Genomic DNA, 8,841 nt, shown 5'->3' on the forward strand with positions numbered 1-8,841 from the left:
AATTCCGAGATGAGAAAATGCCTGGCATGTTAGAGAGCAAAAAGGAAGGCAGTATGCCCAGGCCAAGAGGATGATGATGAGAAGAGTTAAAGACGAAATTAGAGGAGTAACAATGATTCAAGTATTGTAGAGACATTTAGACCAGTTTAAAAGCTTTATTTAGATTTGATGTTGAGTAAAATGAAGAGCTATTTAAAGGCTTTGAGTAGAGTGAGGAGTGGGAAAGAACAGTAAGTGATGAGGTCAGAGATAAACAGACACCCATATTCTTCCATTTTATGTCATATTTCCTCTCTCCACAATACGTGAGAAAAATGGATGTATCAACTTACTAAGAAATATTGCTGAGTAAATGATATTTTATGATGATATCAATCTGTTCATTACTTAATATGCAGGACAGTGATTAAAACCAATAAATAATTACCAAAATATTGCAATATACCAAAGTATAATGATGCACTAAACATCAAGACAGACCAAGCATTTAATGTAGCAACAAATCTTAATAGACAATTGATAATACTAAACGTTTAACAAATAAATCAGCTATAAATGTATGGCTTTATAAATGTTACTTCATTTATTTGGATTTGCTGAAATATCACAAAATAAATACAAGTAAAAACATTTCCTTATTGTAATACTGCCTTCCATAAGAAAAAACTATGCTTGGAACCCAGGTTCATTGCCAGAAGAAAACAACCCAAAGCAATAAGTACAAAGTGAAAGAAAACAAACCACAAATCAAAACACCTCTTGCAAAATGTTAAATCAAATAAACACACCTTGCGTTGTGTCTTTGATGCTGCCAAGTCTAAACTCTGGAGAGTTGCCAAGGGGTAAGATGTTTCCAAAGCCAAGGTCTTTAGTTAGGTAGCTGTGCTTGCATTCCTGGCAAATTCAATTCCAAATACCAAAAATAATATTCTTGGTGATTTTTCTTACTGAAATTCAAAACAAAGTATATAGAAATAGTAAATGGATGATCTCCAGTTCCCTAATTGTCCACAAATTTAAATCACAGGGAAAACATTTCCAAAAGGTGTTTCTTGGTTTGCTGTTATTTATTCAATCTGAATACGTTTCTATGAGAAATATAATTGGAAATTGTTGCATATTATGCCCCATTTTAACAAGGCACATTCTCATATTATTACGAAGGCTCTGAGAAGTACTGTAACAGAAAAATCTATTTAAATTTATGTGACCCAGTGTGTCTTAAACAATTATCTGAAAAGTAGCAGGAGATGCTTCTACTGTTTTCTAAAGTCAAGAATAAATGCAAAGAGACTGATATAAAATTATTTTGTTATTTTAATTTGCACAAGGCTGACTTAAAAAACAATTATATTTATTCAGTTTTAAATGTTTAAGTATATGTTACTTTCTAAAAGCCCATTTTAAAAGCAACATGGAATAACAAGCAGGTAATGCATGATTTATTCATTTTTGTACAGTGAATATTTACCGAATACATATTAAATGCCAGGCAATGAACTTATGTCTAGTTTTACACTGCAATTGCTCTCATGTGGATAAGAATATAAAATTTAAATATTTCCAAACTGCTGTCTAATAATAATACCAAATCAAAATTTAACCCCAACTATTCGGGAACGCAAGCTTTACTTTACTAATTCTAATGAGATAATTAATAATAGCAATTTTGGGGTTGCTTTTAAATACTGTTAACAACACAAGTCAAGAGTAATAATATGAAAGAATAATCTTTTTTAACAAAGGTGCTACAAAATAATAAAGTTAGACCCTTACCTCACAGCAAACACAAAACTTTATTCAAGATGAATCACAGAACTAAATGCGAAGACTAAAACTATAAAACATTTAAAGGAAAACATGGGAATAAAACTTTATTACGTTGAGTTAGAAAATAGTCTCTTAGATACAGCACCAAAAGCACAAGCAACAAAATAAAAAACAAATTGGACTGCATTAAAATAAAAATTTTGTGCTTTAAAGAACATGACCAAAAAAGTGCAAAGACAGTCCACAGAATAGAAGAAAATACTTGCACACCATATATATGATAAAGGTCTTATGCCCAGAATACATAAAGAACTCTCACAGCTCAACATAAAAGATCAAATAATACAAGTTTTAAATGGGCAAAATATTTAAACAATTTTCCAGAGAAGACATACGAATTGCCAAAAAGCACATGAAAAGATGCTCAACATCAGTAGTTGTTAGGAAAATCCAAATAAAAACCATAACGAGATACCACTTTACTCCTAGTAGGAAGGCTATTTTTTAAAAAAATGCAAGAGGAGATGAGGATGTGGAGAAACTGGAACCTTCATACATTGCTGGTAGAAATGTAAAATGATACGGCCACACTTGGAAAAATTTGGCAGCTCCTCAAAAATCCAAATACAGAGTTACTGAGTTACCAGCAATTTTACTTAGATATATATATCCAAGAAAAATGAAAACATCTCTGCACAAAAACTTATATACAAATCTTCATAGCAGCATTATTCTTTTTTTTTTTTTTTTTTTTTTTTTTTTTTTTTTTTTTTTTTTGAGAGGGAGTCTCCCTCTGTCCCCCAGGCTGGAGTGCAGTGGCGAGATCTCGGCTTGCTGCAAGTTCCTCCTCCTGGGTTCATGCCATTCTCCTGCCTCAACCTCCCAAGTAGCTGGGACTACAGGGGCCCGCCACCACGCCCGTCTAATTTTTTGTATTTTCAGTAGAGACGGGATTTCACCGTGTTAGCCAAGATGGTCTCGATCTCCTGACCTCGTGATCCACCCGCCCCGACCTCCCAAAGTGCTGGGATTACAGGCGTGAGCCCCCGCGTCCGGCGCATAGCAGCATTATTCTAATAGCCAAAAGGTAGAAACAACTCATGATGAACAGGTATATAAATGTGGTATATATTGATATGATGGAATATTAAAAAGAATGAAATACTGATAATGCTGCAATATGGATGAACCTTGTAAACACGTGTCTTAAGTGAAAGAAGTCAGTCACAAAAGTCCACTTAATACATAACTTCTATTGTTCCCTTTATGTGAAATGTCCAGAATGGGAAGGTCAATAGAGAAAGGAAATAGATCAGTGGTTGCTTAAGGGGGCGGAGGCAGAAGGGATGGGAACTGACATAACGGGTACAGAATTTCTATTTGAGATAATGAAAATATTCTGAAATTAGATAGTTGCACAATATTAGGAGTATTCTAAAAACTCCTGAATTGCACACTTTAAAATGGTAAACCTTATGATTGTGAAATATAGCTCAATAAAGCTGTTATTACAATACAAGTGTCATAAAAATACAAGTCTACAGTCCTTATCTAAAATGTTTGGGCCAGATATGTCTTGAATGATTTTAGATTATAAAAAATGTAATAAATTCCATCTACTATAATTACGTAACACTCCTGAAAGGATGTGGGGGAAGCACATTAATGCTTCATAGAAAAATCTTATGCCTACTAAATACGTAAATAGTCCCATGTCATTTCAAGTCTGGTTTTTGTCTCAATTAAGTTTGTAGAAAACTTGACAAAGTTTAATTCTGCAGAACTTCTGGATTTTGAAAATGCAAGTGATGGGTGTTAGGAGCCTTATTAATGATGATTGTTAATATTAGTAATAATATCAGCAGCTACCCATTTGTTGACTAGCAACTAATGTGGCTAGTTGACTAGCAACTAATGTGGCAAACACTGTGGTAAGCACATCACATATCATAAATTTTCATAACACTTCTGTGTGATAGGTACAATTTCCCAACTGAGGAAACTGAGTTTCCTAATGATTAACTGACTTGCCCAAGCATGCAAAGTTGACAGGGAAAGGAGCAGAGATTTGAACTCAAATCTATCTGATCATAGAGCTTACTTCTCTTTCCTCTATGTTCAGACCATTCACCAGAACTACAGACTCTACCTCTGTAAAACGGAGTAAGAGCCTTTTTATGTATACATACAAGTATACATAAGCATATATACATATATGTAAATAGGTATATAAATATACATGTGTATGTAGGTATATAAATATACGTATATGTATGTTTATGTGTACATACACATATACACATATATACATATACACATATATATGTGAAGTAAGAATGAAATGAAGTATTTTTATGAAAATGTGTCAAATATAAAAGTCTACATAAATATGAGACAACATCATCTGAATAACTATTTTCATTATATATCTAAATCAAGGTTCAAAGGGGGTATGTATTCAGTCAAATTCTACAAAGGCATTCCAAACAAATGTATTAATTTTATTAGAAGAAATGCAAAGCATTAATTTTAAACATTGTTTTTAAATATCTAAGCAAAGAAAATCTAAATATATTCAAGTGATCTATAACTAAACTATCGTCTCAAGCTTTCATAAAGTTTTTATAAGCCATATATAAAAGTGGTGCAGTATGCAACCATATACATTATGTTTTGTCTTAAAGCAGTTCTATCTACTCAGAAGCAAGAACAGATTACGTGTTTACTTTATAAGTAACTTCTTAATATTCAAAAAATGTTAATGATTTACGTTTATTTAACAACCTGCTCACATAAGTTTACCTACCGCGTAAGTTCCTAGAGTAACTAGGGGATTGTTTATATATTCCCCCTAAAATGAAAACCTATGTATACCTCTATACCACTTTTATTCCATGAAAGTATAATTATAGAATTAAAGAATTTTAGAAAGTGTGGTACAGTATTTGAAAAAGCTTCAGAACCATTTTAAAATACCAATTTGATCGTGTTGCTCTCCATTTGAAAACCTGAAATGGATCCTCATTGCCTACAAGATGCAAATAGTTTTGCGTATCATATAAGAGGCTTCTCAGCCTTTGCCAGCAGGTTCATACTGCCTCAACTCTAGCCACTTTTCTCTAGATTAGACCCCAATCACTAAACTTCTTTTGATTTTCCAACCACAAGAACCCATTGACAGCTTAATAGCTTTACAAATCTTGTTATACTTATTTCAATGTTGCTTAGCCCTAGCCTTGTCTAACTTGAATTCATAGACACCCTTCATGACCCCATTTCAATCAATTACATACTTTCTCTGTACAATTCACCTATACCTGCTGGACACATCTTTGGTTATCTGATTGATATGTAACTCACTTATTAAATATTGTACATATTTATCTCTATGAACATCTAGAATTTTGGCATATAATGGTATCCATTATTTCTTATTATAATATTGAAATATTTTATTTCATCTTTGGAAATAAAACTGTAAAATATGTACATGAATTTTGTTTCATTTATGGAATAGAGATGGAAAAGAGAAGATGTGGATTACAAAATGCAAATAATAATAGATTCCTGAGGTTAACATTAACCCATATTAGACCAAAGAGATGCTGGGGTAAGTCAAAAGTACCATTTTGGCCAGGCACGGTGGCTCACGCCTGTAATCCCAACACTTTGGGAGGCTGAGGTGGGCGGATCACTGAGGTTGGGAGTTCGAGACCAGCCTGACCAACATGGAACAACCCCGTCTCTACTAAAAATACAAAAGTAGCCAGGTGTGGTGGTGCATTCCTATAATCCCAGCTACTCGGGAGGCTGAGGCAGGAGAATCGCTTGAACCAGGGAGGCAGAGGTTGTGGTGAGCTGAGATCACACCACTGCACTCCAGCCTGGGCAACAAGAGTGAAACTCCACCTCAAAAAAAAAAAAAAAATACAATTTCACATTTTTCTCAAAATATTTGATGATATTCTTTTTACTTGTTTAAATACCAGAATATGCTTTAAGAGGTTATGATGAAAGGGCATTTGGGATAAAACATAGATTACATGGCTTTGTAAGATAGCAACAATTAACTGAACACTGGTAGTTCCTGTTTGTTAGCGCTCAAAAAAAAAAAGTACCATGGGAATGGGGGTCCCAAAAGGGAACTGCAGATGACTGAAGGCCCTGAACTAAGGTATGCTATGGTAAGAGGCACTGTGGAAGAAAGGCAAAAGCCCCACTCTGCTCCCAGCTATGTAGCCTTGGGTAAAAGTTACTTAGTCTCTCTGTAGGATGAGGCAAGTGGGAGAGAATAATTTCCTTATCCCTAAAGAAGTTGAACAAAAACAGGGTCCATTTAGGCTTACAAATTTTTTTTAAGCCTAATTTTTTGCGTTTTTCTGAGGAGCAAGTCAATAGCTTTCCTTGGTTTCTCAAAGTGGTAAAAGACACCAAAAAGGTTAGTCATCCTTGCGTTAAAAGGTAATGTTTCCCAATCTTGTCAGGTATATGTATATACCTAGTGATATTAAAGCCGAAAAAGTGTTGTTCAAGACATCATTACAGGTGCTACCTAACCAGAGCCAACACAGAATCAATAATGAACGGACGAGCGAATTTCTTCCCCATTTCTAAATAACCCAAAGATTAAAAAAAAAAAAAAAAAAATCACAAGGGAAATTTGAAAATACTTATAGCTGAATGGCAATACTTATACTTGTTTATAAATTCAGATCATAGAGACAAAAACATTAAGAGTATAATCAATAATGCTTTACGTTTGTGTAGATCATAAATGATACTTTCACAATCAATTATTCCTTATTTTTTAGGGCATATCCTAGAGTCTCCAATTTACAGATAACAAAACAATTACGAGTTATTGCCCAAGGACAAACATTTCTTAACCCTGCCAGTTTCCGGACTTGTAGGCCCATGCTCTTTCCAATGTTAACAAGCGGTACAAGCTTCCTTCCTGGGGGTTTACACGGTAAACCTGGCAGAGGGAAGTAAAAGATTTTTAGCTCTTTGGTGTTTTCTTTCTGGAATGTACTCTGTCTCTGAATCATTGGGAGACAGAGTACATAAGCAAACAAAGGGAGATTTGAAATGGTTGTCTAAGGTTACCATCTCATACCATACTTGTTGATCATTAAGTATGAGCCGGGTGAAGCAAAAACAGCTCTAAAGGTTTAGCACACCTCTCCACAGTAGAGAATCTAAGGGAGATTATACATTGGGGCTCCTCCAGCAATAAATTGCTTCAACTTCTTCAGGAGGTGTATTAAGCTCAAACAAGCAGCAGAGAACTCCAAGTAGAAGAAACCTGATCTCCAATCCCCTTTTCCTAGACATCCACGTGGACACCAACATCTGATGGATTCAGGAATTCACCAAGCTCCAAGAAAAATACCCCCGCCCCCCAACCTCACCACTACCAATAAAGCCACCTAGTCCTGTCTGAATCGTCTGAATCTCTTCTCTGCAAATGTTTTGGTATGCAAATACTCGTTCATTAATAAGAGGAAGCAGGAGAAAGACTGGAGAGGAGTACCACGGGAAAGGGGGCCCCATAAGGGAACTGCAGAACCCAGAGAGCTGCACAGAGAAATAAGCGGCCGCGAGTTATCGGACATCACAAAGGAGCCAATCCCGAGCCGCGTGGAAGACCTTGGAAGATGGGCGGGCCTAACGTGTCCAGGGCCCAGCGGCTGGCGCCAGACACGCTGGCAGTGCTGGAACCGCGCGTTCCTTAGCAACCGCAACGGCCACGCCCACCGAACCTAGCACCCTCCATCCCCCACCCCGCAGCCAGCGCCCTGCTCATCGGGAACGGGTCCTTCAGTGATCATCGTACCTACTGGGTTTCCTGGACTCCGGGTTTCTCTTGCAGAGCCTCCCTCCGCCCAGCCCGCCCAAGTGCCGTTCCCAGGGAGGGAACGATCGTCTCCTAAACGCTTTAGGGCTCGCTAAGGAGGTGCGCCCGTTTTCATTCCCGGACCCCGAGCTTCCTGGGCAGGGTCTCCCCAATCCCCTCGCACTCGCCGGACACACACCTCAGCTCTGCCAAGGCAAGGGCCGACAAACTTCGTGTCCGGTGGGAAATGTTGCTGTCCACGGTCCTGTCACTCAGGGGCAGGGGCGGGACAAGCCAGCCGCACACCCCTACACCCAAAGGGTGAGGCGAAAAAGAGGCGGGGCTATGCCCGCAGGGGCGGGACCAGGCCTCAGCCTGCTCTCGGATTGGCCGGTCTTTCTCCCGCCTCTACGCCGGTCCAGGACGCAAAGGCGCTGGCCCTGAGGCCTTTCCCTCATTTTGATGCCACGCTGGAGTGCTAATACCTATCTCACGAGGTGACTGTAGAAATTAAAAGTAAAGACTGTGACTTGTTTTGTAAATATAAAACGGAAAACTATGTTATTTTGATTACTGAACCCTCCCATCTCATACACACACACTCCCCAATTCACAGGATCATCCGTAAGAAGCATCCCTAAGTGGAAGGGTACACTGTCTGTGTAAACAATGAATTCATTGCACATTGGAACAGCAAAAAAGAAAAAAATCGTTTTATATTAACATTAACCAGAGATTAATAAATTTAGAAAAGACTGCAAAAACATGACCTACAATTAAGATTTAGGAACCTCTGTTCAGGTACTCAATCTTCACATCTACAAAATGGGAATGAAATATTAAGATGTTAGTTATTTGAAAAGTATTCGAATATTGAATGCTTTATACATTATACTCATGTAATCCTTACAAAACCCACTAAGAGTATTATCCACAGCCTATGAACAATGAATCACAGGCTAGGAAAGGCTAGATTTATTCAATCATTCAACAAATCTAAATGCCTGCAGTCATCATTTTTAATATTGTGGTAAACTAAATCTAAAATTCCTTCAAAAAATTATGCAACCTCCAATTTAATTTTTATCTTGCTCACATAAAAGTCACCTTCCTCTAGGCCAGCCCCATCATATCTTTTTACAAAAGCCCTTGAGAAAGAAAGTAGCATACAAAAAAAAACCGAGACAAGTATAAATAGACTAACCAGAAGGCTTTCTGAAATCTCACAGGATATT

At 37.1% G+C, this 8,841-nt stretch overlaps 1 protein-coding gene across 3 annotated transcripts in view; it reads right to left on the minus strand.

Annotated features, from left to right (window-relative positions):
- The window catches only part of TRIQK (triple QxxK/R motif containing), a 77,866-nt gene extending 69,911 nt beyond the window's left edge, over window positions 1–7,955 (minus strand). The window contains exons 1-2 of one of the 3 annotated variants that reach the window (XM_030938131.1): window positions 7,806–7,955; window positions 789–947 (exon numbers count right to left, since the gene is read on the minus strand). The gene's annotated coding sequence lies outside the window, so the exon portion shown is untranslated. Of the gene's footprint in view, window positions 1–788; window positions 948–7,606 lie in introns of all 3 variants that reach the window. The other 2 variants (XM_030938130.1, XM_030938132.1) reach the window with 2 other exon arrangements.
- Between the last annotated feature and the right edge of the window lie 886 nt (window positions 7,956–8,841).

Source organism: Rhinopithecus roxellana, chromosome 9 (assembly GCF_007565055.1).
Source record: "Rhinopithecus roxellana isolate Shanxi Qingling chromosome 9, ASM756505v1, whole genome shotgun sequence".
Classification (NCBI taxonomy): Eukaryota; Metazoa; Chordata; class Mammalia; order Primates; family Cercopithecidae; genus Rhinopithecus; species Rhinopithecus roxellana.